The following is a 26267-nucleotide window of genomic DNA, read 5'->3' as shown; positions in this document are numbered from 1 at the left end:
ATGCACGCCATATGAATGTGCAAGTTTTGTCTAACTATGACTCGTGGCACATTCTTAAGCTAACCAAAAAAAAGGGAAGTGACTTATTTTTCTTGAACTCACTAAATTCCTTACGAACTCACCATGATTCTCTCATTTGATTTCAAGTAATCGGTACTGTTGTGTAAAGTGAAGGGGGACTAAGCCAGAGTCTTCAAGCCTAGTGTGAACCTGACACCTTTTGTCTATAATAGTTATAGATATCAGGGCATCTAGCGGGTATAAGCTCTCGTATTGTATTTTGAAAAGAACTCATTTAAAACTTTGTGATAACTATTAAGCTGAATGTATGGAATTAAATTATCAAATTATATGAAGTCGTTGTATTTACTAGAAGTATGTTGTATATTTTGTAAACATGATTTGTCTATATGTGTTAGATAATCAAATGTCATTTTAAATTTTTTATTTTAAAATTTATGCATGCAACTGATCCGTTAAAAGTGGTAGCTCCCTATAGCTCTGGTCCTGCGATCGGACTGAGTGGGGGTGTTACACGGAAGTATCTTGTTCCACAGGTTACTTAGCGTAGATTTTTTGTTATGTTCTTAACTGGTTAGGTAAATGACAACATGGTAAATGTAACACTCTGTACCCAGTCTAATCGTCAGACTTGCGCTACAGGATGTCACAATAGTAAATAAAAACTTTCATATACAAATTACTCTATAGTAATCTATAATTCAATATAAATAAGTTAAGTCTATGCTAAACATGCATTACAAACAAAACTAAGTCTCATTCGGGCTTATGAAATCCCTTAAATGAGCTCGGAACTAAATCGGGACTAATTTGAAACATTTATAGAATATTGGGTAAAAAGGAAAATAAGGGTTACAAGACCATGTGGCGAGACTGTGTAACAGGGCTAAGGCCGTGTGGTGTAATATAACACAGTCGTGTCCCCAACCTGTGTAACAAACTAATGTTGTGTAATCCAAGGTCATACGGTCGTGTCGCCAGGCCATGTAACTCACTGTGGTCGTGTGGACTAAAAACCATCCTGAACATGTTGAATACATGGTCGTGTCATCCAATCATGTGTGACACACAGTCATGTAGTAGCTCGTGTGCAGCAAAAATGACCTATTTTGAACAATTTGCAGTCCAACCATTCAAATGACCTATAGTGATATTTTTGTGTCAATCAAACCAACACCAAAAATTACATATTTCAATAAACTCAATTCATGTCTCAACCATTTCATATCACAACTCAATCATATCAAATATAAGCATTTTCTTAACACAACCAAAGTCTATAGCCATTTCATAACACCATCATAAACATATGTATAATACCATTCACCTAAACATTCTTAATATCAAGTCTTGTAACAATTCATCCATCACATGACAAGTTACCATCTGCATATATTCATATATTTATAAACAATCAAACTCAACCATGCGAATACACAAACACAACTTTACATTTCAATTTTTAACTCATACATGCCACAAATAACCAAGTTCGAAACATCAAAAGTCTACAGAATCGAAAGATGAAAGGTGTATGCTTCTCGTTGATCCGATCGACACATTTCAGGCATCCAAAATCTACAAAAAAATAGTAACACGAGTAAGTATATGAAATGCTTAGTAAGCTCATATAATATAATCAAATAACTTAATTTAATCATTTATCAGTTACATGAATCAATATGAAACAAGTTCACCTATCATGACATTAAAAACAATATCAATCAAATGAGATTTAGGTCAAACCACATATATAATTTCAAATGGTAAAATACCAACTTCAACTCAAAATACATCATGAATCCATTTCCAATTTATCACTTTGCTCACTTCCATCATTCAAATTACATCATATATCTTTATCATAACCATTCATATCATGTTCATCCTTTTTGCCAACACCAATTTTAAATTTTTATATTTCCATCTTTTATTCCTACCCGATGAATCTTTATAAAAGAACTTCGTATACAAGTTAAAGTAATAGTTCTTGGTTACCTGTTAAGGTTGAACCTATATGATAAATAGCCTGGCCAGGCTTAATATTCCTATATTCTCGAGTTCGCAACATATGCAGGAGCTCAGAGCCTAAACATGTATTCTCGAGTCTGCAACATATACAGAAGCTTAGAACCTGGGCAAAATTATAACCTCGTTTACGAGACTTTTACTATTTTCATTGGGATTTAAACTTACATTATACCATTTCGCAACAATCCATTTCAATTTGATTCAATTTTTAATTTAGGTACTAATTCGTAGCCAATTCAAATTTCTAATCAAACATTAATGAACATACATATAAAACTCAACAGCAAATTAAACATATTTATACTGTATGAACTTATCTGATAAAATGGTAACGCTTTGGATACTAGGGACTATTCGACAGTTTTTCCCTTTTTTGCCTAAGTCATCAACTTGATCTATATAATAGTTAAGATTTAAAATATCAATACCAATCTCATATAACACTCAAATTCATGCTTATAATCTTTAAATTTCATTGTACATAATTTCCCTAAACTTTTATATTTTATTCAATATAGTCCCTAAATGCAAAATTAACAAATTTACTTTATCAAATAGTCCTTAAACATTTCATAAATTCCAAATCTACCATTTTCTATATAAAAAAAATCTAAGATTCATCAATGACAAGTTTTAAAACCTTTAACAGTTTTGAAATACAAGTTAGCTAGACCTAGTTGCAACGATCTCAAAAACATAAAAATTATGAAAAACGGACCTAAAAAGTACTTACATGCATCACTAAAAGCTTGATCGAAGCTCTCTAATCTCAACAATGGTATTCTTCAGTTGGAAGAGAAGAAAATGATAGAAAATCATGATTTTTTTTTTGTTTTTATTAACTTTAACCTTTTATTATTTTATTATAACTTAATTTAACATAATATAATTAAGAAAAACATGAGCACTAACAGTACAAACATTTAAAAGATGTTAAATTGCTAAATTAGGCCTTAATTAATTATTAATTATTAATTAAGCCATTTAACCATTATAAATCAATAGCAATAAAGTTTTACAGTTGTTATGATTTAGTTATTTTTCCTTAATTAACTATCAAATCATCAAAATCATCAAACCAAACTTCAACCTACTTATACCAAAACTCTGTAAATATTTAATAAAAATATTTACAAACTTAGTTTATGAAAATGAGGCTCCAATACCTCATTTTTTCAAAACCACTAACGTTCAGTATGCACTACTTATACTTGACTAAATAACCAATTAATAAAATCAATCCAATCAAAATTCACTATAGTACTATATTTAACTCATAAATATTAATTACTAATGTTTACGAACTCACTCGTTGGAATCGTAATCCTGAAATCACTATTACCGATACCACTGAAAAATGAACTATTACAATAAATATTATGAGTGTCATTTCTCGAAAGTTAGATTGGAGTGTTGTGTTCGGAGTTATGGTTTGAAAAATTTGGAAGGAAAAGAATTTGGTTGTTTTGGGGGGTGATAGCATCGACTCAATTGCTATTATTGTATAGGGCAAAGCTTGGGCGACAAACATTCTACATCTTTCAATCAAGACAAGGCGCATGTTAGTAGCAACCATGTTGATGCAAAATGGACACAACTGACTACAAATTGGGTGAATGTTAACTGTGATAACGTGGTTTACCTGACTAGTAACTTTGCTTCTATAGGTAATGTGATTTGGGATGAGGGCAGATGTTGGATAGCTGGGTGTATTCGGTTCTTGGGTGTTTGTACTAATCGAAAATCAGAGTTGTGGGTTATCTACGAGGGTCTCTTTATAGCTTGGGAGGAAAGCTTTAAGCAAGTCATGCTCAAGAGTGATTTTTTGAGTGCGGTGTAAATGATCAATGAACATGAGAAGGTGTTGTTAGAACAGTAAATAATATCTAATATAAAATTAGAACTGCAAATCAGGATCTGTCATGTCAAATCATCAAAAATAAATCAAGAACAAAACTAGATACGAAGGCGTACCTGAATTCATTGATTTCTTGAAATCTACGGATATTGAGGTTTTGATCTTTCAAATTAGCACGCAAGTAATCTAAAGAATGTGGCTCTCTTTTTTCTAAAGATGGGATATTAGAAAAGTTATCTTGTGTATAATTTAGGGACCATAACCCTAATGTATATAACTTTGGCACATTAGCCCTAATTTTTAATCAGCCCATCATCAATTAGAAATTAGTTACTAGAGTATCTATACATATTTGACCCATACTTTATTTAATAATTAAAGCCTAATAAACCTTAACCAAATTAGATCACTTTTAATTTGGACTAACCTATTATGATAGTAAATAATAACATGTAATTACCCTTATTATGTATGTGATGTCCATATTTTTCAACAATCTCCCACTTGGACCATATATATACACACTAATTACTCTATAATTACAAGTCATTATATAACCTTATGAGCTCAAAATTTTACTATCATATCCAAAAGGTATTCCGAAAAATCTCGTCCATTAATTATGTTAATATAGAACCAATTTGACTTTCGTTAGATATATCATAACTAAATCCATCCCTGATCACGTTTATTAACACAACCAAATGACATAGATCAAGTATGGATATGTAGCATGGAAATTACATGCAATATGATCTAAACATGTCTATTTTCAATTGGTCCTCCTCAAATCTTAGAAAGATCAAACCTTACCAAAAACAGAGTGTGAATGAACCAAATAAACTTTATTTCTACAGAAAATAAATTTAATATCCGTAAACTAAAATAACCAAAAATGTATCTATAACATAAAAGCATTTAAAAATACAAACTCCCACTAAAACCAAATATCATTAAATGACATTACACCTATATGAGCAATGTGCTCATGAAATACCTTAGGTGTAGTCCCTAAAGAAGCGGATCCGCAATTATGGAGTTCACTCAATATGCTTTATAGGCACCTAACCACTCTGAACTTTTACTTTAACAATCAAGAGCTTAAAGTCTATGTGCTTTGGCTTTGATGTGCCCCTATTGTTGTTGGAATAAATGACTACCAATTATTGCCACATATATACAATTATCATGAAACACAAAGGAAGGTTAATAATATTAAAATGTTTATATATTTTTAAAAAAAATATAAAAGGTTGTATGCATGTAACTTAAGCTACATTAATATTGATCGGCCCAAAGGAAGATTAATAATATTACATGTACAACTGTGGTAATAAACATGTGACGATTATTCGATTTTACATGTGAGTAATAAATCAACTTAAAGGAAGATTTATTGTTTGACATGTTCTTATTGTCAGTGTTTGATTACTACACCAAGATATCACTTACAAGTTAATATTTTGTCCAAAGATGAAATATTAATGGAGTGTCCGATATCTTGATATGAGGTTTTCCTTTATTCAAATTATTTTGGTTTAAATTTAAAGTCTTATGTGAGGTTATTTTGATTTATTCAGCTATTATTATATTTGCCAACATCACTGTATGTTGTTTTAGGATAAATATATATACATATATATATTCTTATCTTTTAATTTGATTGAAAGATCAAATTAAAAAAATATTTTGAAACAAAAAAATTCAGATTTTGACTTTGATTTTTAATTAAGGATGTCTAATATTTTAAATAGATTAGTTGAAAGAAAACACCGCCAAAGTGACCTCTTTTGCGTAGATTAGTTTATTTAAAATATTAAGATGATTACATGTTTTTGTGATCCATGTGTTTATTAATTGACCTAAAGGTAAGTTAATATTCGGAAGAATTTCAATGACAACTGTGGTGATAAATGTGTGACAATTATAAAGTACTTTATGGAGCAATATGTTAGTCCAAAGATTAATTCATTGTTTGACATAATTTATTGTCAATGTTTGATTGCTACAACAAGAGTACTGCTTATTGTTAATATTATTGTCCAAAGACTTGATATTAATGTTGTGTTTGGTATCTTGAAATGGGATTAGCCATTATTTTGAATTTATTGTTTACTTATGAATATTGATGTGAGCTTGTTTTTATCTATTTTGTTTTGGATTCAACTAGTTTATCTTTTACTGCCACAATATCTGCTAATATAAATTCTATACCCATGTTTAATGAGACTATTTTTAAGGAATGGAAAAGGCATTTCTAATGCTTGATTGTATGGACATAGACCTTGCATTAAGGAAAGAATAACCTGCACCTCTCACTATAGAAAGCACCCCTGATGCTAAGAGGGATTTTGAGATGTGAGATCATTCAAATCACATGAGTCTAATGATCATGAAAAACAACATTCCAAAAGCCTTTAAGGGTACAGAATCTGAAAAGATTAATCAAGCCAAGGGTTTCCTTAACAAAATTGAGAAGCATTTTGCTAAAAATGACAAGGTTGAAATGACATCACTTTTGACTTCTTTGATGTCTATAAAGTATAAGGATCAAGTAAATTCTGATTGATCTAGAGGCAATAAGTTTTATGATCCCAAAATTAGGAATATTTTTTAGAAGAAAATTGCAACATGTTTTGAAGATGTTGTGTTTGGAGGGAGAAATAAGATTAGAGACATTGCTTTTGAGGAAGAATTGGATTCTAACTCAACTCCTACTATCACTTTTGACAATGCTTAGGTTCTCATACCTATCATTGATCAATAAGTGATTCTAGAACCTTAATAAGATAATATTGAACAACTCCCTATTCAAGAAGAGGTAATTGTTCTAGAAAAATAAACTCATTAGCCTCAAGAACGAATGTCATTAAATGGTCCACTAGAGAAAAGATTATAATGACTTTAGTGGAATATTTTGACCTTGAGTTGCATCAGATGAATATTCAATTAATGGTTTCTCAACAGTAACATTGATCATACATTTATATGGTGCAACTAGAAAACTTTGTGTCTGATGATGTGGAGTTAATGATTTTCAAATTAAAGAACTTCATCTATGGGATTAAGAGACTTCTAGTCAATAGTATTACAAGTTTTACCAAATGATTATCTCATTCAACTTAGAAATGAATTTGGTCAAAATATTCCAAAAGCTACCAAAACTTATAAGTTGTAATTTAGTCCTTTTATTGGACATTTAAGTATACTTGTTTCATATTAAGATTTGTGGCTGATATACGTTTGTAACTTGCATGGAGTGTAACACCCCTTAGCCGTGCCTGACACCGGAATAGGATATAAGGCATTACCAAACTTAATCACAAGCAGACATACAAAACCAGGCCATAAAATTTTGTTCAAATAAAATTCTTTCATATGTGACAGCCCTAAAGTGACCCTAGTCGGAAAGCGATTTCGGGACCGCTAAACCGAGTCACCAAATTATTTGAATATGATAATTATTGTCTAAAATATGTGAATATGAATGTGTGAAAGTTTTAAGCTTCGATCTAGTTAATAGCTTGTGAATTTAGTTAATAGGACTTATGTGTGACACTTGTGAAATGTGATAGGTTAATCTATAAGGACCTATTAAAGCATGTAGTGAAAACAATGGTTTTGCATGTCAAATACTCCTTTTTTTATACATAGTGGCCGGCCATGATGGTGCATATATTAGAATATGTAGTGAATCTCCATGAAATGGTCATTATTTTATGTAAAAGAAAGGAAATAAATAAAAGAAATACTAAGGATAATAAAAGAAAGAAAAGAATGAAAGTGTGATGAAAACAAGAGAAGAAATCGGTTCTTCTTGGCCGAAATGAAAAGAGGAAAAAGGGAGTGAAGCATTCGGCCATCTAAGGTCAATATTAAGGTAAGAAGTTTTGGTTAATTTTTGAAATATTAGTTAAATCCTAGTAAATTTCTAAGTTCCTTATTGGACCCATGTTAAATTTTTGATATTTGGTGAATGAATATGGGTTTCGGTCATGGTAGATAACAAGGAATGTGGTTGTTTTTCTTGTTAATTTGGATGAATTTTTGGTGGATAGGTGTTTGAATCAAACAAATGATCATGTGTGTACACTAGGTGCTAGTTGAGAAGAATCGGTCACTATATTGGAGGCCATTGCCGAATATGAACTTAGTTATTGTGAGTGATGAATGTGTTTTGAGTTGATGGAATAAAAGAATGCTTAAAGATGTGTTACAACAAATTATATGTTAAGCTAAGGTTGTTAAATTATCAATCTTTCTTCCTAGCCGAATATGTGTTTATAAAGTTGAGTTGTTAAATAGATTTTGAAGTTAGCCCATGCATTTATTTTTGAATTTAAGAAGAATGATACATTCGACTATGCTTTGATGTGCTTGGATTGTTGTTCATTGAGTAAATGATTGAGGAATGGTTAGAAGAATTTGAATGCTAAACTAGTTGATTTGTTTATAATGTCCGATTATGACCATTTATAGAGAAGTGAATGAATTGTTGTTATGTGAATAAATATTTGTTTGATATATATATGTATTCGGCAATGGGATAAAATGTGTATTAAGGCAAGTTTCATAGTGATTATTCTTGTGATGTTGGGTTAATATTCGGCAATATGATTAAATTCATGTATAAGGAAGCATGATAAATTAAGTGGCTCTTTGCTTGTGAACGTGAATTAGATATAAATTAAATAAGCATGAGATCGAGTCATGGCATGAATTATTAAATATGATACATATTGAAATCTATTGTTTTAGATATAGATTAAATGATATGTGATTGCCAAATGTGATTGTTAAGTGAATAATATTAGTTAAGTACTTAAGCAAATCTATTGTTTTACTTAAGCTTAAGAGCAAAGAGGATCAAAGTCGGATAGGGGAAAAGAGAAAGTAAACGAATAGCCGTGGATATCTAGTCGTCGACCACTTCCGAGGTAAGTTTTAAATGATTAAACGTTGAGTAAATTCAATCATAATAGGACATAATGAGTTGATTTAATAAGATATGATGTGGCCATGATATGTTTTAAACTCAAATGGTGAGTTCATAAGTGTTTGGACTTGGAAATCTAAGAGCAAACTGTAATATTTTGCTTAGGACAGCAGCAGTAACGTGATTTTAGAAAATCACCATAAATTGATGGTGTGGAATTATAGGCTGAATAAAATATGTAATCAAATCTTAATTAGTCTAGTTTCTTATAAAAGAGACCGTGTGAGCAAAGAAATTTCCTATAAAGAGATATTTAAAGTTGAGTGAGACGGTGTCAGAATGACTCCGAAATCCCTTGTTCGGTTTTTAGAAAATCATTATAATTTTTAAAAAAATGGTTATAAGATAAAATTTATATGCTTAGACTCCTTAATGAGTCTAGTTTCAAATGAAATCAAATAGAACACATTTTGAATTCTGTACAATGAGAAATTTGATTCGTAGGGAAGAGTGGTCAGATTAGTCAAACAGTGAAACAGGGAAAACTTTAAGAAAAATCTGGTATTGATTGGCCAAACCTAAAATTCTGAAAATTTTATGGATGGAAGATATATGAGTCTATACTCAGGGAAAATTAACGGCAATTGATTTTGAGTTTTGTACCTCCAGTTATAAATAATTTAGTGACTATTGCTCAGGAAAACAGCTTGTAGTGAATATGTGAATTTGTTGTAAACATTGATGAAACTATTTGAGTTGCTTATAAGCTATTGCTGAAATTGATGCATAAGATATGTATATGTGGTAAAGCCGAATGGCTAATGTGAAATATGTATGAGATATGTATATGTGGTAAAGCCGAATGGTTAATATGAAATATATATATGAGATATGTATATGTGGTAAAGCTGAATGGTTAATGTGAAATATATATATATGAGATATGTATATGTGGTAAAGCCGAATGGCTAATGTGAAATATGTATGAGATATGTATATGTGGTAAAGCCGAATGGCTAATGCGAAATATATATATATGAGATGTGTATATGTGGTAAAGCTGAATGGTTAATGTGAAATATATATATATGAGATATGTATATGTGGTAAAGCTGAATGGTTAATGTGAAATATATATATGAGATATGTATATGTGGTAAAGCCGAATGGCTAATGTGAAATATGTATGAGATATGTATATGTGGTAAAGCCGAATGGCTAGTGTGAAATATGTAGGCGATGTGTGTATATTGTGGCCGAATGACCAAATGTGAAAGGTGTGTATTATTAGATACTTGATGAGGCAAATGAATTACAAATATGACAGTCGATGTGAATGTTGTAACATGTGTTTAAAGGTATATGAAACTTGGAAATATATTCCGGGTAAGACCCGATGATTACGTGTGGAGATTATGTCCGGGTAAGACCCGATAACTACGTGTGGAGATTTCATCTGAGCTAAAGGCCTCGCCGATAATCCGAGTAGAGGTTAAAGCTATAAGACTTCGTAATAAGAATTGCTTATAAATATATTCAATGCGAAAAGTTAAACAGGTATGTACTCCAAGTTTATATGTGAGCTTGATTTGAACTAAATCATAAGGTAGTTATGTGATGCATACGAGAGCAATCTATGAGACTATTCCTATGATTATGTGACATCGGATCAGTGTGAGAGGTTATGTAAAATTATACAATATATCTGTCACATGAGCTCACTTTTATGTAAAAGTTTATCTGCCTATTGTATATGATGAGATGTGCATATTCGATAAAAGGGATGGTATGCCCGAAAGAATAGTGAAATAAAAATACGAACAACTATGTTATAATTTGATTGTTATCTGCTGACACTGCTTAAAACTTACTAAGCATTGTAATGCTTACTCCTTTTACTTTGTTTTCTCTGTTTTATAGATCTCATTTCGAAGCTACAGGCTCGGGGATCGTCAGCAACTAGTCACACTATCACTATCCACTGCTTGTTACTGTTATGTTTAGAATTATTTTATGGCATGTATAGAATAGACCAGTGGCCGAAGAATATTTTGGTTACTGTATATAAGCCATGCGAAAATGGCATCTTTTGAATGTGTACTTATAGAGGTTTAAATTGTATCCCTGACTGCCTTTAGTACTTATCTAAAGGAATGTTTCAAAAAAAAAATTTACTGTTCTGATATGAGTTTCAAGTCCGGTAATGCCCCTTTACCTATTCCGGCGACGAATACGGGATTGGGGTGTTACATCATACATATGCAAATTGTCCCTTATATGGGCCAACAAAGCCCAAAACATACATCTGGAGTAGTTCGGGACTAAACTGAGAACTTTAGAAAAATTTTCATGAAACATGGTCACACGCCCGCGTGGTTAGGCCATGTGGTCACACCCACCCATATGGCTTGGGACACGCCCGTGTCCTCAACCCATGTAACTTCTCTATTTCATCACACAATTAGGGTCACACGACCAAGTCACACGCCCGTGTGCTTAGGCTGTGTGGCGAATTAAATTCCAAAAATTAAGTGCAAACTTCACATGGCCTAGTCACATGCCGATGTCCTGAGGCCGTGTCTTTCATACGGCTGATCGTGTGTTTGCTACAGAGTATTCTGTTTTACCTAATTAAGGTGCAGGGAACACGTTCAGATCACACGCCTATGGAGCAGACCGTGTGTCACACACAGCCTAGACACACACCTGTGTGTCTATCCATATGGGCAACTTTGAGGTTATTTTCCAAGCCAATTGTCACCCTTATTTACACAAACACATACCTAACTTCAAAGGAAATTAACATGGAAAAATTGAGCACTTAAACTTACATAAACAAGACATGATCATGATCATGATCATACCTTGTCATCTCTTTGACATAGTCTTTAGATTACCCGTTAAACCAGTTAGAATTACTAAAGGATACTCGGGAACTCTCATACACATGGTAGGATGCCAATGCCATATCCCAAATATAGTCTTACATGGGATCACCTATTGATGCCAATTCCATGTGCCAGACATGGTCTTACATGGGATCGTAGATCGATGCCAATGCCATGTCCCAAACATGGTCTTACAAGGGATCACATATCGATGTCGAAAGCCTAGCTATGGTCTTAAACGAAACTACTTATCGATGCCAAATCCATGTCCCAGCATTAAAAACATAATAATGTAATGTTGCATTATTTACACACGAACTTTCCTCGGTACCTAAAATATGGCTACTATTCGATTTAGTCCACAACCTTGTTCTTTCCTTGGTTTAGGTCTAGAATCAGTTTTTCTTGATTTATAATAGAAAATTTCACTTATTTAGTTATCATATTGTTCAAAATAGTCCATAAATCATATTTTGGAAAAATTATAATTTTCCCCTAAACTTTCACATAATTACAAATTAGCCCCTAAGCTCGTAAAATGAAATGTGTTCATTTTCTTTGATAACCAAGCCTAGCCAAACTTATATCATACTTATATCAGCCCATATTTTCTTTCAAATCATATTTTTAACCACCTATTTTACAACTTTTACAAAAAAAGGTCATTTTTTAGGTGTTTTCATGAAAAACCATTTAGTAAAAGATGTTTATCATGCATCAAACATTCATATTCCTCCATTAAACACCAAAATACATGCATGTCACACATGGGTAAGTTTTTGAACATGAACCCTAACTCAAAATAATGGTAGAAATAGCTAGATCATGCTTCAAAGATCTCAAAAACATAAAGAACATTAAAAACGAGGCTAGGAAATACTTACAATCGGGCTTGAAAGTTGAAGAAAAACCCTAGCTATGGCTTCTCAAATTTTCGACACTTGATGGAGAATATGGACAAGATTTTTACTTCATTTTCCCTTTTAATTCTTTTATTAACCAAATGACAAAAATGCCTTTAAGGCCTTTCTTTCAAAATTTTCCTATTCATGCCCGTTTTTGTCCATAAAAATAAAAATTGGTCAAATTGCTATTTAAGGACCTCTAATTAACAATCCATGGCAATTCCATGCTTAAAGCTTCTAGAACTCACATTTTGAAACTTTTGCAATTTAGTCTTAAATGTCAAATTAGACACTTTTTCCATAAAATATCTTCATGAAATTTTCACATAAGGATGCAATTATATCATAGACCTCATAATAATCATAAATTAATTATTTCTACTTCAGATTTGTGGTTTTGAAACCACTGTTTGGACTAGACCCTAATTTAGGATGTTACAACTCTCCCCCTTAGGGATTTTCGTCCACGAAAATCTTACCAATGAAAAGGTCTGGGTATTGGTTTTTCATGTTTTCCTCGGTCTCTCATATAGCCTCCTCGACCCCACGTCTTTGCCATAATACTTTCACTAGGGCAATACTTTTGTTTCTCAATTGTTTGACTTCCCGAGCCAAAATCTTAATCAATTCTTCGCCATAAGTCATATCCGGTCGAATCTCAACTTCTGTTGATGAAATCACATACGAAGGGTCTGATCGGTATTGATGTAACATAGACACATGGAACACATCATGGATTCTTTCAAACTCAGGCGGCAAAGCCAACCGATATGCTACCGGCCTTATTCTTTCAATAATCTCGTACGGTCCAATAAAGCGTGGACTTCATTTGCCTCTCCAGCTAAACCTCAAAACTTTCTTCCATGGAGATACTTTCAAGAATAGCTTATCACTGACTTGAAACTCAATTCTTTTCGTTTCAAATTTGCATAGGATTTCTATCTCTCCGAAGCAGTTTTCAAGCAGTCACGTATTATCTTTATCTTTTCTTTAATTTCTCTAACTAAATCAACTCCATGAATCTATTTCTCTCTGAGTTTGGTCCAATACAAGGGTGTTCGGCACTTATGCCCATACAATGCCTCATACGGTGCCATTTTCAAACTTGACTGAAAACTGTTGTTGTAGGCAAATTCTACCAACAGTAAGTACTTTTCCCAACTACCTTGTAACTCAAGAACATAGCACCGTAACATATCCTCAAGAATCTGAATTACCCTTTTGGATTGACCGTCAGTTTGCAGATGGAAAGAGATACTAAAATTCAATTTCATACCCAATGCTTTTGTAACTTTTTTCAAAATCGTGAAGTGAACCTCGAATCTCTATCTAATATAATCGACAAAAGTACTCCGTGCAATCTCACAATTTCAAAAATATACAATTTGGCTAGCTTGTCTAGTGAGTAGTCGGCACGTACTGATATAAAATAAGCCGACTTCGTCAATCGATAAACAACAAGCCATACAACATCTTTCTTTTTCAGTGTCAAAGTCATAAAATCTATAGTAATACGATCCCATTTCTATTCGGGAACCATCACAGACTGAAGTAAGCCTGAAGGTACTTGGTGTTTGGCCTTCACTTGCTGACAAATCAGGCATCTCAAAACAAATTCTGAAATATCTCTTTTCATATTCGGCCACCAATACAATTTCTTCAAGTCATTGTACATTTTCGTACTACCCGGATGTATAGTCAAACAACCACTATGTGCCTCATGGAAAATCTTCTGAATCAACTCGGTATTTTTAGAAATACAAATTCTATCTCAAAATGTCAAGCAACCATCGAAACGAATCTGAGATTCTGATTCGATACCTGACTCACACTATGCTCTCTTATCTTGCATCTCACAGTCACTTTTCTGAGCTTCGCAAATATCCTGGAGAAACATCAGTCTAGCTTTCAACTTGCCTAGAATAGAACCACCATCTGATAAAGCCAATCGTGTATTCATAGCCCTAAAAGCAAATAACGACTTTCTACTCAAAGCATCGGTGACCACATTCGCCTTTCCCGGGTGATAATCAATCACTAACTCATAATCTTCTATCAACTCTAGCCACCTCCGTTGTTGTAGGTTCAAATCCTTTTGAGTCATCAAATCCTTTTATGATTAGTGAATACTCGACATTTCTCACCATACAAATGGTGTTTCCAAATCTTCAATGCGAACACAATAGCGGCTAGCTTAAAATCATGGGTCGAATAATTTTTCTTATGTGGCTTCAGCTGCCTCGAGGCATAAGCTATCACCTTGCCTTTTTGCATAAGTACACAACCCAATCCATTCAAGGATGTCACTATAAACTAAAAATTCCTTTCCTAGTTCAAGCTGTACTAAAACCGGTGCCTCGGTCAATAATGCCTTTAGTTTCTTAAAACTCTGTTGGCATTTTTCTATCCATTCAAACTTGACATCTTTCTGTAACAACCTCTTCATTCGAGTAGCAATCATGGAGAATACTTTCACAAACCGTCTGTAATAACCGACCAAGCCTAGAAAGCTTTTAACCTCAGTTACATTCCTCGGCGATTTGCATTCAACAATAGCCGAAATCTTACTCAGGTCAACTCTAATACCGTCACTCAAAACAATGTGGCCCAAAAACCCGACTTCTTGAAGCCAAAATTCACTTTTATTGAACTTAGCATACAACTGCTTGTCAAAGTTTGCAAAACCGTTCTCAAGTGCTCAGCATGCTCAGTCTCATCACGAGAATAAATCAGGATATCATCAATAAAAACAACCACAAAATTATCCAAGTATGGTCGGAAAATACGATTCATTAAATTTATAAATACAACGAGCGCATTCGTTAAACCAAAAGGCATAACCAAAAATTCATAGTGACCATACCTCGTCTAAAATGCAGTTTTCGGCACATCGGACTCCTTAACTCTCAACTGGTAGTAACCAGACCTCAAGCCCATCTTTGAAAACACTGTGGCTCCCTTCAATTGATCAAACAAATCATTGATTCTTGGCAAGGGATACTTGTTCTTTATGGTTACCTTATTGAGCTGTCGGTAGTCTATACACAATCTTATGGAACCATCCTTCTTCAGAAATAGTGCTGGTGCTCCTCATGAAGAATAACTAAGTCTAACAAAACCTTTATCCGTTAACTTTTGTAACTGAACTTTCAACTCCTTTAACTCTGTCAGAGCCATCCTATACGGAGTGATCGAAATAGGTGCAGTACTAGGAACTAACTCAATACCAAACTCAATTTCCCTAATAGGAGGCAATCTTGGCAACTCTTCCAGAAACACATTCGGATACTCACATACTACCGAAACTGATTCAACTTTCAAATCAGACTCTTTTGTATTCAATATGAAGGCAAGATAAGCTTCGCAACCCTTCCTCACACATTTTTGAGCAGTCATAGAAGAAATCACTACGAGCAAGCTATCCGATTCATCAGGTTCAACCCGAAGAACATCACCACTTTCACATTTCAATTCAATGATTTTTCTGCCACCACATCATGCATGGTCAACCAATCCATGCTAAGTATTATATCAAATTCATCAAACGTAAAAAGCATAAGAGTAGCTGAAAAACAATGACCTTAAATCATTAAAGGGCAATCCTTACATACTTTGTCAACAAACACATACTTGCCTAGAGGGTTTGACACTTTTATCACAAATTTTGTAGACTCAACAGATATAGTCATGCTAAACACCAATTTCACACAAACATACAAATGGGTAGATCCCAGATCAATCAAAGCAACAACATGAGTATCATAGAGAGAAAAAGTTCTCGTAATCACATCCGGAGATGAAGCCTCTTCGCGAGCGCGAATGGCATAAGCCCTCACGGGGGCTCTACCTTTGGGCCTAACAACTGAGTCTCTAGGTGCACCCTTACTACTTGCTCCGTTTCCTAGATTTTTTTATGGCCTTCCTTAAGAAGCAATATTACCCAATCTTGCACTCAGAAATTTCTCTTTTTCAACCCTCTTGGGGCAATCTCTAATGAAGTGATATTGGGAACCACACTTAAAACAAGCTCCATCACTAACTCGGAGCTTACCGAAGTGACATCCACCACAATGTGAACACTCTATTCTACTCGGTTGAGCATTACCAACAGTAACAATTGAAGTAGCCTGAGCTTTTGAAACCGAGTACTGCTTATCCTTATTTCTATTTGAGTACCCAATGAAGCACTCAATCGAGTATTAAACTCCATCGATTTCTTAAATGAAGACTGCAGTGACTTACTCATCTGTCTCTACTTCGAATATCAAGACTCAAATTCACCTTTTCTTTTCTCTTTAGCCAATTCCTCGGCCTTGCAAGCTCTCTCAACCAGTACAACGAACTCTTTTAATTCTAGGATGCCAACCAGCAATCAGATGTCCTCATTTAACCCATCGTCAAACCTCTTACATATGATGGCCTCGGTCGATACACACTCCTAGGCATACTTACTGAGTCTTACGAACTTACACTCATACTCTGTTACAGTCATTCGGCCCTGTTTTAACTTCAGAAATTCCTTTTGCTTCTGATCGATAAATCTCTGGCTAATGTACTTCTTACGAAACTCCTATTGGAAAAATTCCTAATTGACCCTCTCATTTGGTACAATCGACACAAGGGTGTTCCACCACTGACAAACCGAGTCTCTTAGGAGTGACACAACACACTTCATGCATTCCTCGGGTGTGCATGATAACTCATAAAATACTCTGATTGTATTTCAAGCCAGAACTCTGCCCTTTCGGGATCATCATCTATACTAGCTCAAAACTCTTTAGCTCCTTGCTTACGAATTTTATCCACTGGAGGTCTATTCAATCTCATAAAATCCATATCTTGGGGTGCTACAAGAACAGGTTGAGGGATAGGTGGGGGTGGAGAGGGTTGAGCGTTCGGGTTCGATCGAACGAACTCCGTATACCAGGCATTCATCATATGGAGAAAGGCTTCCTTAGCCTCATCTCCTCCTTGACTCATGGTCACGGGTCTACTCTCAACTGGCGCTGCCCCTTGAGTGGGAGCTGGTGCATTACTTTCTACGTCATCAGCTTCAGCTCGATTGGGATCCATTACTATATGAAAACACAATTTAAAAGGTCAAGAGTCATCACACTATCATAATTCATTTATGGCATGTATAGCTAAACTCGTACACATGCTAAATTAGTTCAAGAATCGACTAAACCGTAGCTCTGATACCACTAAATGTAACACCCCTTACCCATACCCGACACTAGGACAGGATGAGGCATTACCAGATTTAATCACAAGCAAACATAAAAAACCAGGCCATAAAATTTTGTTCAAATAAAATTCATTCATACATATGCAAATTGTCCCTTATATAGGCCTACGAAGCCCAAAACATACATCGGGAGTAGTTCGGGACTAAACTGAGTACTTTAGAAAATTTTAGGAAAACTTAGAAAAATTTTCATGAAATAGGATCATACACACGTATGGCTTGGGACACGCCCGCGTCCTCAACCCGTGTAACTTCTCTATTTCATCACACAATTGGGGTCGCACGGCCAAGTACACGCCCATGTGCTTAGGCTGTGTGGCGAATTAAATTCTAAAAATTAAGTGCAGACTTCACACGGCCTGGTCACATGCCCATGTCCTGAGGCCGTGTCCTTTACACAGTTAAGACACGCGGTCGTGTCTCTACCTGTGCGTTTACTATAGAGCATTTTGTTTTACCTAATTAAGGTACAGGAGACACACGGTCGGATCACATGCCCATGGGGCAGACCGTGTGGACAATATTGAGGCTATTTTTCAATCCAATTACCACCCTTATTTATACAAACACATATCTGACTTCAAATGCAATTAACATGGCATAATTGAGCACTTAAACATATATAAACAAGACATGATTATGATTATACCGTGTCATCTCTTTGACATAGTCTTTGGATTACCCGTTGAACCACTCGAAATTACTAAAGGATACTCGAGAACTCTCATACACATGGTAGGATGCCAATGTCATATCCCAAATATGGTTTTACATGGGATCACTTATCGATGCCAATACCATGTCCCAGACATGGTCCTACGTGGGATCGTAAATCGATGCCAATGCCATGTCCCAGACATGGTCTTACATGGGTTCATACATAACCCTAATGTCATAACATTTGTATCCTAACTATTCCTAAGGTTCAACTGGGGTTTTAAGATATCAAACTTCACTAAATTGTCACCGAGTCATCATTAATTAAATCCACAAAGACAATTACACAATTCATGCAATATTAAAGCATTAAAAAATAATAATGTAATGTTGCATTATTTACACACGAACTTACCTCGGTACCCAAAATATGGCTACTATTCGATTTAGTCCACAACCTTGTTCTTTCCTCAGTTTAGGTCCGGACTCCATTTTTTTATCTATAATAGCAAATTTCACTTATTTAATTATCACATTGTTCAAAATAGTCCATAAATCATACTTTGATAAAATTATAATTTTTCCCCTAAACTTTTACATAATTACAAATTAGCCCCTAGGCTCGTAAAATGAAATGTATTCATTTTCTTTGATACCCAAGCCTAGCTGAACTTATATCATACTTATATCAGCCCACATTTTCTTTCAAATAAGATTTTTAACCACCTATTTTACAAATTTTACCAAAAGGTCGTTTTTAGGTGTTTTCATTAAAAACCATTTAGTAAAAGATGTTTATCATACATCAAACTTTCATATTCCTCCATTAAACACCAAAATGGGTAATTTTTGAACATGAACTCTAGCTCAAAATAGTGGTAGAAATAGCTAGACCATGCTTCAAATATCTCAAAAACATAAAGAACATTAAAAACGGGGCTAGGACATACTTATAATCGGGCTTGAATGTTGAAGAAAAACCCTAGCTATGGCTTCTCAAATTTTCGACACTTGATGGAAAATATGGACAAGATTTTTACTTCATTTTCCCTTTTAATTCTTTTATTAATCAAATGAAAAAAATGCCCTTAAAGCCATTCTTTCAAATTTTTCCTATTCACACCCTTTTTTGTCCATAAAAATAGAAATTAAGAAAATTGCTATTTAAGGACCTCTAGTTAAAAATCAATGGCAATTTCATGCTTAAAGCTTCTAGAACTCACATTTTGCAACTTCTGCAATTTAGTCCTGAATGTCAGATTGGACCCTTTTTTCATAAAATTTCTTCATGAAATTTTCACATAAGCATGCAATTATATCATAAACCTCATAATAATCACAAATTAATTACTTCTACTTCAGATTTGTGATTTCAAAATTACTATTCAAACTAAACCCTAATTCGGGATGTCACATGGAAAGTTAGAGACGCTGAGACAATCATTTTCCTAATATATGTGATTAGTGGTGTAAGTTATTAATTATACACAATTTTATTTATATTTATAATCATATAATGTACATTTTTATATTAATAATATATAACTTTAAACTCTAAATGTGAAACTAAATTATTTGAGACTTTTAATTTGTTTAGAATTCTTATGCAAAGTTGGTAGGTATATTTAAATTGTTGTGAAATTATTTTTAAAAAAAAGCCTGCTACCCTATCACGTTTCTTGTTTGCCGCCCCTGGTATGCGTTTAGGTTTTTTTCAATCGGTGTTTTATTATTTTTATTTTCCAGATCTGTCTGGAGTATAGAGATTAGCATCAATCTGCTGGTTGTCAGAAGCTTTTCATCAAGTTCGACTTCACGTCATGCAGGAATGGAGAATGATTTAGCGGTTTTGTCTCTTAATGATAAGGAAAACAAAATTTTACAGATATCAACAGATCCTCTCGTAGTAAGGGAAATAGAGCTTTATCTGGTAGGCTGTTAAAAGTACAATGGCTAATCTATGGCATCCAGTAAAAGGTGTTCAAATTCGGGATTTCAGAGAAAAGAGGTTTTTATTTTAGTTTTTTCACATTATGGATTTGGAACGGGTGTTAAAAAGAGCCCTATGGACCTTTAATAATCATTTCTTGATTCTATCTCATCTACAACAAGAGGAAGACCCACTGAAAGTTCCATTAATTCATACCCCTTTTTGGGTTCAAATTCATGATGTCCCTGTTGATTTGTTTTCTGAAAACTTGGCAGTACAGTTGGGGAACTTCTTAGGAGAGTTTTTAAAATATGATGGATCAGGCATAGGGAAAGAAAATTGAAATGATATGCGAGTTAGAACTAAATTGGACATCAGACGTCCGTTGAAAAGAAAGAAACAGATAATGTTTAATGGACGATGCTCCTACGTCATGTTCAAAAATGAACGTCTATCACTTTTCTATTTTTATTGTGGTAGATTGGGATATAATAATTCTTTTTGTGATGCTAAAATGATTCTTGGGGTAAAGGTCGCTAATATGGGTGGGATTTACCATTGAGATCCCAATCACGTAGAGTACTATTAATAAATAGTATTTGGCTTAAGGAGGAAGGTGAGGGGAATAATAGGGGACAATGGAATGGAAGCAAAGTATTGAGAGATCGGTCTTGGAAAGAAAGAACTGTTGGAAAATGTGGGATAAAAATTGATCCAATTTTGGGTTTTAATTTGGAAGGGAAGATGCCATTGCTAGATCAGTCAATGAAATATGTAGGGATGGATCAATCACAATCTGCCATGGAGCATGATCTTGAAGACAGCGTTATCATTGGAGAAGAAAGGAAGAAGAGAAGTAGAGGCGTGATAGAAGAGACATCTAGCAGAGGAGGGTATGAAACTCTTACGACAAGGACCAGGATAGGGGAAGATTCTGATCATTTATTATCAGTGGCTGCTGAAAGGCAAGCCGACCGGTCAAAATGAAAATCTTGAGTTGGAATGTTTGTGGTTTGGGGAGGCCACGAACAATTCGTCGACTTTGGCATATGCTGAAGTTACACAATCCCCAAATGGTCTTCTTTATGGAGACGAAGTTATATGGGAAAAAAATGGAACGAATACGAAGAAGTTATGGTTTTCAAAATGGAATTGAGGTCGACGCTGAAGGCACTAGGGGAGGGCTATGTTTGGCATGGAAAGTGGATATTCACATAACACTTCAAACTTTTTCCAAAAGGCATATTGATGTATTTGTCGATGATAATGAGGCTAGTACAAAGTGGAGATATACAGGATTCTATGGTGCCCCATATGCACAGGATAGGAATGAAGCTTGGGAAATGTTAAAAAGTTTGACAACAGTAAAGGATATCCCTTGGTTTGTATGTATGTGGAGATTTTAATGAAATCATGTATGGGTTTGAAAAAAATGGAGGATTGCCAAGAGATGAGGGAGGAATGTAGCCATTCCGTAAAACTTTAGACGACTACCAATTGATTGATGTAGGGTATTTTGGCACTTGGTTTACATGGGAGAGAGGAAATTTACCAGAGACAAATATTCAAGAAAGGTTAGATAGAGGAGTTGCTATGGCAGGATGGATTTCCATGTTCCTGGAGGTCAAAGTTCAACATCTAGTACATACTTTCTTAGATCATTGCCCATTTTTTATTAATACAAAGAAAGGCGACGAAAAACAAAGAAGTATTTCTTTCAAATTTGAATCTTGGCAAGTGCTGGAAGATACTTTCTTTGAAGAAGTTAAGCGTTTATAGGAGTCATCCTCAGGAATGCTACTGATGAAGTTAGAAAATCTAAAGAAAGGTTTGATTTTTTGGGCAGGGAATATTCGAGTGAGTAGAAGGAGAAAACGACAGATTCTTACAAATAAATTAACGAAACTGATGAGTAATGATCAAGATGAAAGAAATATGGCAGAAATGATTGATACGAGAATTCAACTAAACTTCAAAATAAAAAAAGATGAATGTTACTGGGAGCAGAGGGTTAGACTCAATTGGCTGAAATTTGGGGATAGAAACACAGCTTTTTTTCACAATTCAGCATCTCAACGGTGACGAAAGAATTGGATTCATAAGTTACAGAACGATGAAGGCAGGGAAACGAAAGCTTTTAATGAAATTGAAGCTGTTGCTTGGTCTTACTTTCATAACTTATTTACGGCTGGAAATAGAGGAAATTATAATTATGTGCTGTCTGGCATTGACTGTTGTGTGCCTGAGGGAGATAATGAGAAATTAACAGCAATGTATACCAGTGAAGAAATTCGAGAAGCGGTATTTGAGATGGGGGCAACTAAAGCACGAAGGGAGGATGGGTTTCCAACTTTGTTTTACCAAAAATACTGGCATATTATTGGAGATGAGGTTGCCTCTGTTTGCTTACAGATTCTTAATGGCAATATAAAGGTTAGTTCGCTAAATCATACTAATATCGTGCTATTCCGAAAAAATATAATCCGGTAAATATGTCGCATTTTTGTCCAATTAGTATATGTAATGTTTTATATAAAATATTGGCGAAGGTGATTGCAAACCGTTTCTAAATAGTGATTGGAAAGTGTATTGATGAAGCGCAAAGTGCCTTTGTACCAGGACGATTAATCTAAGACAATGTGTTGATAGCATACGAAATTCTTAATACGCTTAAGCACAAAAGGCAGGGAAAGAAGGGATTAATGGCAGTGAAATTGGACAAGAGTAAAGCGTATGATAGGGTTGAATGGAATTTTTTAAAGGCAATGATGATTCGAATAGGGTTTACTACAAAATGGGTTGAAGAGGTTATAAAATGCATAACATCTGTTTCTTATTCAATTGTCATTAATGGATTGATTGAGGAGAGATTCCAACCAACCAAAGGTCTTAGACAAGGAGATCCGCTAAGTCCATTTTTTTTATTATGTGGAGAAAGTCTTTCAAGCTTGATGAGACTAGCGATGCAGGAAGGAAGCTTAAAAGGGGTGAAAGCTAGTAGGAGTGGACCAGCGGTATCGCATTTATTATTTGCAGATGATAGTATTCTATTTGGGGAGGCAACAGTTTGGGGTGCGAATCAGCTGAAAGTAATCTTAAGCTATTACAAATCTTGTTCGGGTCAGCAGGTTAATTTTGAAAAGTCTGTGGTTTTCTTTAGCAAGAATATGACAGAGGTGAATAAACAGTTAATTGCTAGTCTATTGTCAGTTCGATGTTCGGAGGAACCAGAACGCTATCTTGGTCTTGGTTTGCCAAATATAGTGGGTAGGAGAAAAAAGTCTTTCCAAAATTTAAAGGATCGTATTAAATTGCGTATTGACAGCTGGAGTAATAAATATCTATCCAAAGGAGGAAAAGAAGTCTTTATTAAAGCCATCCTTCAGGCGATTCCAACTTACACGATGGCATGTTTCCTACTGCCGAAAACCCTATGTAATGAAATGGAGGGTATTATTGCGAAATTTTAGTGGTAACAGGGAAGAGGAAAAAAGGATATTTATTGGTGTACTTGGAAAACTCTTTATAGTTTGAAGGAAAATGAGGGTTTAGGGTTTCGACATTTAAGTCATTTTAATATTGCGCTTTTAGCTAAACAAGGCTGGCAATTGATTTGTTACCCTAACTCATTATTAGCAAAAGTCTTAAAGGAAAAATATTATCCACAGTCTAATTTTCTTGAGGCAAGATTAGGAAAATTACCTTCCCTTACCTGAAAGAGAATTTGGGCGGCAAAGGGACTTCTTCAAGATGGATTATGCTGGAGAGTGCAAAATGGAAGGGATATTTCCATTTGGAATGATTGTTGGATCCCAGGGATAGATACAATCAATAGGCAGGACAGGACAGACAATAAGGAGCTGGAGTTAGTCTCAGATCTAATTGATTGTTCGAGTAGAAAATGGAAAACAGAGTTGATATGCAGTACCTTTAATGAAGAGGTAGCTCACAAAATATTGCAGATCCCTATTGCAGGAACTAGTCATGCGGATTTTCAAGTTTGGAAGGGAGAATAGTCGGGAGAGTTTTCTGTACGTAGTGCCTATAAACTATTACAGAATTCTTTACTAGATTCTAGAAGTTATTTATTACAGGCCGAATCTAAAAAATTTACAGCAAACTATGGAGTTTACAGCTTCCCACAAAAGTTGCAATAACGATCTGGCATATTTCCTAGAATTACATGCCCACGTTTGTCAACCTTAGGTGTAAAAGGGTACTCACGAACATCCAATGCCTCCGTTGTAGCTCGGGGGATGAGGATGCTCTCACATATGCAGACACTGTCCTACAAGTATAGAAGTTTGGCAGCTTTTAGATATCTCTTGGGTCAATAATAACTTAATCTTTGAGCTATGGGACTTGCTTACCTGGGTATTCATGAAAGGGTCCGAGGAGCAGAGTCGATTTTTCTGTTATGCTTTATGGCTTATCTAGTATTCCAGAAACCAGCTTGTCCATGAGCAGGTGTCTATAACAGGAAGACAACTATCACAGAAAATTATAAGTTATAAGGCTGAGCAAGAGGAAACGAGAGCAAAGTAGGAAAGCCTAGATAAGGCTAGAAGATACAGAAATATGGAAGCCTTATCAACGGTTAAAGTGCACTTTGACATGGCGTTTGACAAAAGAACTTTCAAATTTGTGTCCGGAGTGGTGGTTTGGGGCCTCAGAGACAAATTGCTGGCCTCGAAGACGATCCTTCACAATAATGTTCCATCTCTGTTCGCGGCAAAAGCATATGCAGGATTGGAAGCAATTAAGTTAGGGATCTTAATGGGTTTTCAAGAAGTACAAATCAAAGGGGATTCGTGAACAGTAATCAGAAAGTGTCAATCAACTGAAACAGATAGATAAGCAATAGGAACAATCATACGGGATATTCAAAGTAAGAGTGTTCATTTCCAAACAATAAAATTCCAACATATTCTCAAAATAGAAAACTCGTGTGCCCATAAGATTGCAAAAGAAGCTTTAGCGAGCGGAGTAACCTTTTACCTGGTTCAAGAAGACCCGAATCTGCAAAATTTGTTTCCGAAAGGACGTTGGGGAAGGAGACCAGACTAGAAGATGATGGAGAGAAGGGGGTGAAGTTTAGGGGATAGCAATGGATGTATTTTATTTGGGCAGAGCTATCGACATAATGGATGGACAACCTTGAAATTACGATTCAAAAAGCATTGTGGAGTCCAGCTATCATTGAAATTACTGGGGCTGAGTAGGTTTATCTTCTGTCTATATGCATTTAATATTTTGTCAGTTTCTACTTTATTCCTTTTCTTTAAGTTTGCTTTTTAGAAACTTAGGATTATTGGTTATATTCTGAGGCGGGCAGGTCTAAGGCCCACTTTTGTAATTACTTTCTTTATTCATTAAATAAAAGCTCAGTCATTTATATTTAAAAAAAATTATTGTGAAATTATTATGTTTAATTTGTTTAGATTTTTATTTAACTACTTTTGTTAATTTATATTTATTTAATGTTAATTATAAATAAATTTTATTTAAAATTAATTTTTCTTTGAATTTATATTATTTCGTGGATAGATTTGAATTTTTGTAGATTCGAATCTGATTGAAAATGCTAAATTTAGATTTTTTTACATATTCAAATGTCCAACATATAATAATATTGAGTAGTAATATTTGAATAATTTATGAACTCAAATTTTTAGATAAATTTGGAGAATCAAATAATTTTAAAAAAAAAGCACGGATATCCGGTTACTGCCAAGGACTTGCATTGTTCATGAAGTACAGGCTAGGCCTGCGAAACTTCATTTCAATCACTTT

General features: G+C 34.4%; 1 long non-coding RNA gene across 9 annotated transcripts; it reads right to left on the bottom strand.

The window, feature by feature from the left end:
• Positions 1 to 1395: 1395 nt before the first annotated feature.
• LOC107961964 (uncharacterized) lies at positions 1396 to 25695 on the bottom strand. 9 transcript variants are annotated; one of them, XR_005928790.1, is made up of 8 exons: positions 25473 to 25694; positions 25047 to 25196; positions 24845 to 24962; positions 24403 to 24762; positions 24187 to 24234; positions 18960 to 19044; positions 2020 to 2129; positions 1425 to 1599 (listed from the first exon to the last, which is right to left on the bottom strand). It is a non-coding gene; the product is annotated as an uncharacterized lncRNA (long non-coding RNA). The 9 variants fall into 9 exon arrangements; XR_005928794.1 differs by lacking the exon at positions 2020 to 2129 and having other exon boundaries at positions 1396 to 1599; positions 25473 to 25692; XR_005928789.1 differs by having other exon boundaries at positions 1424 to 1599; positions 24845 to 25196; positions 25473 to 25695.
• Between the last annotated feature and the right edge of the window lie 572 nt (positions 25696 to 26267).

The sequence above is a fragment of the Gossypium hirsutum genome, chromosome A06 (genome assembly GCF_007990345.1).
Source record: "Gossypium hirsutum isolate 1008001.06 chromosome A06, Gossypium_hirsutum_v2.1, whole genome shotgun sequence".
Classification (NCBI taxonomy): domain Eukaryota; kingdom Viridiplantae; phylum Streptophyta; class Magnoliopsida; order Malvales; family Malvaceae; genus Gossypium; species Gossypium hirsutum.
This window is presented reverse-complemented; position numbering and strand designations above follow the sequence as displayed.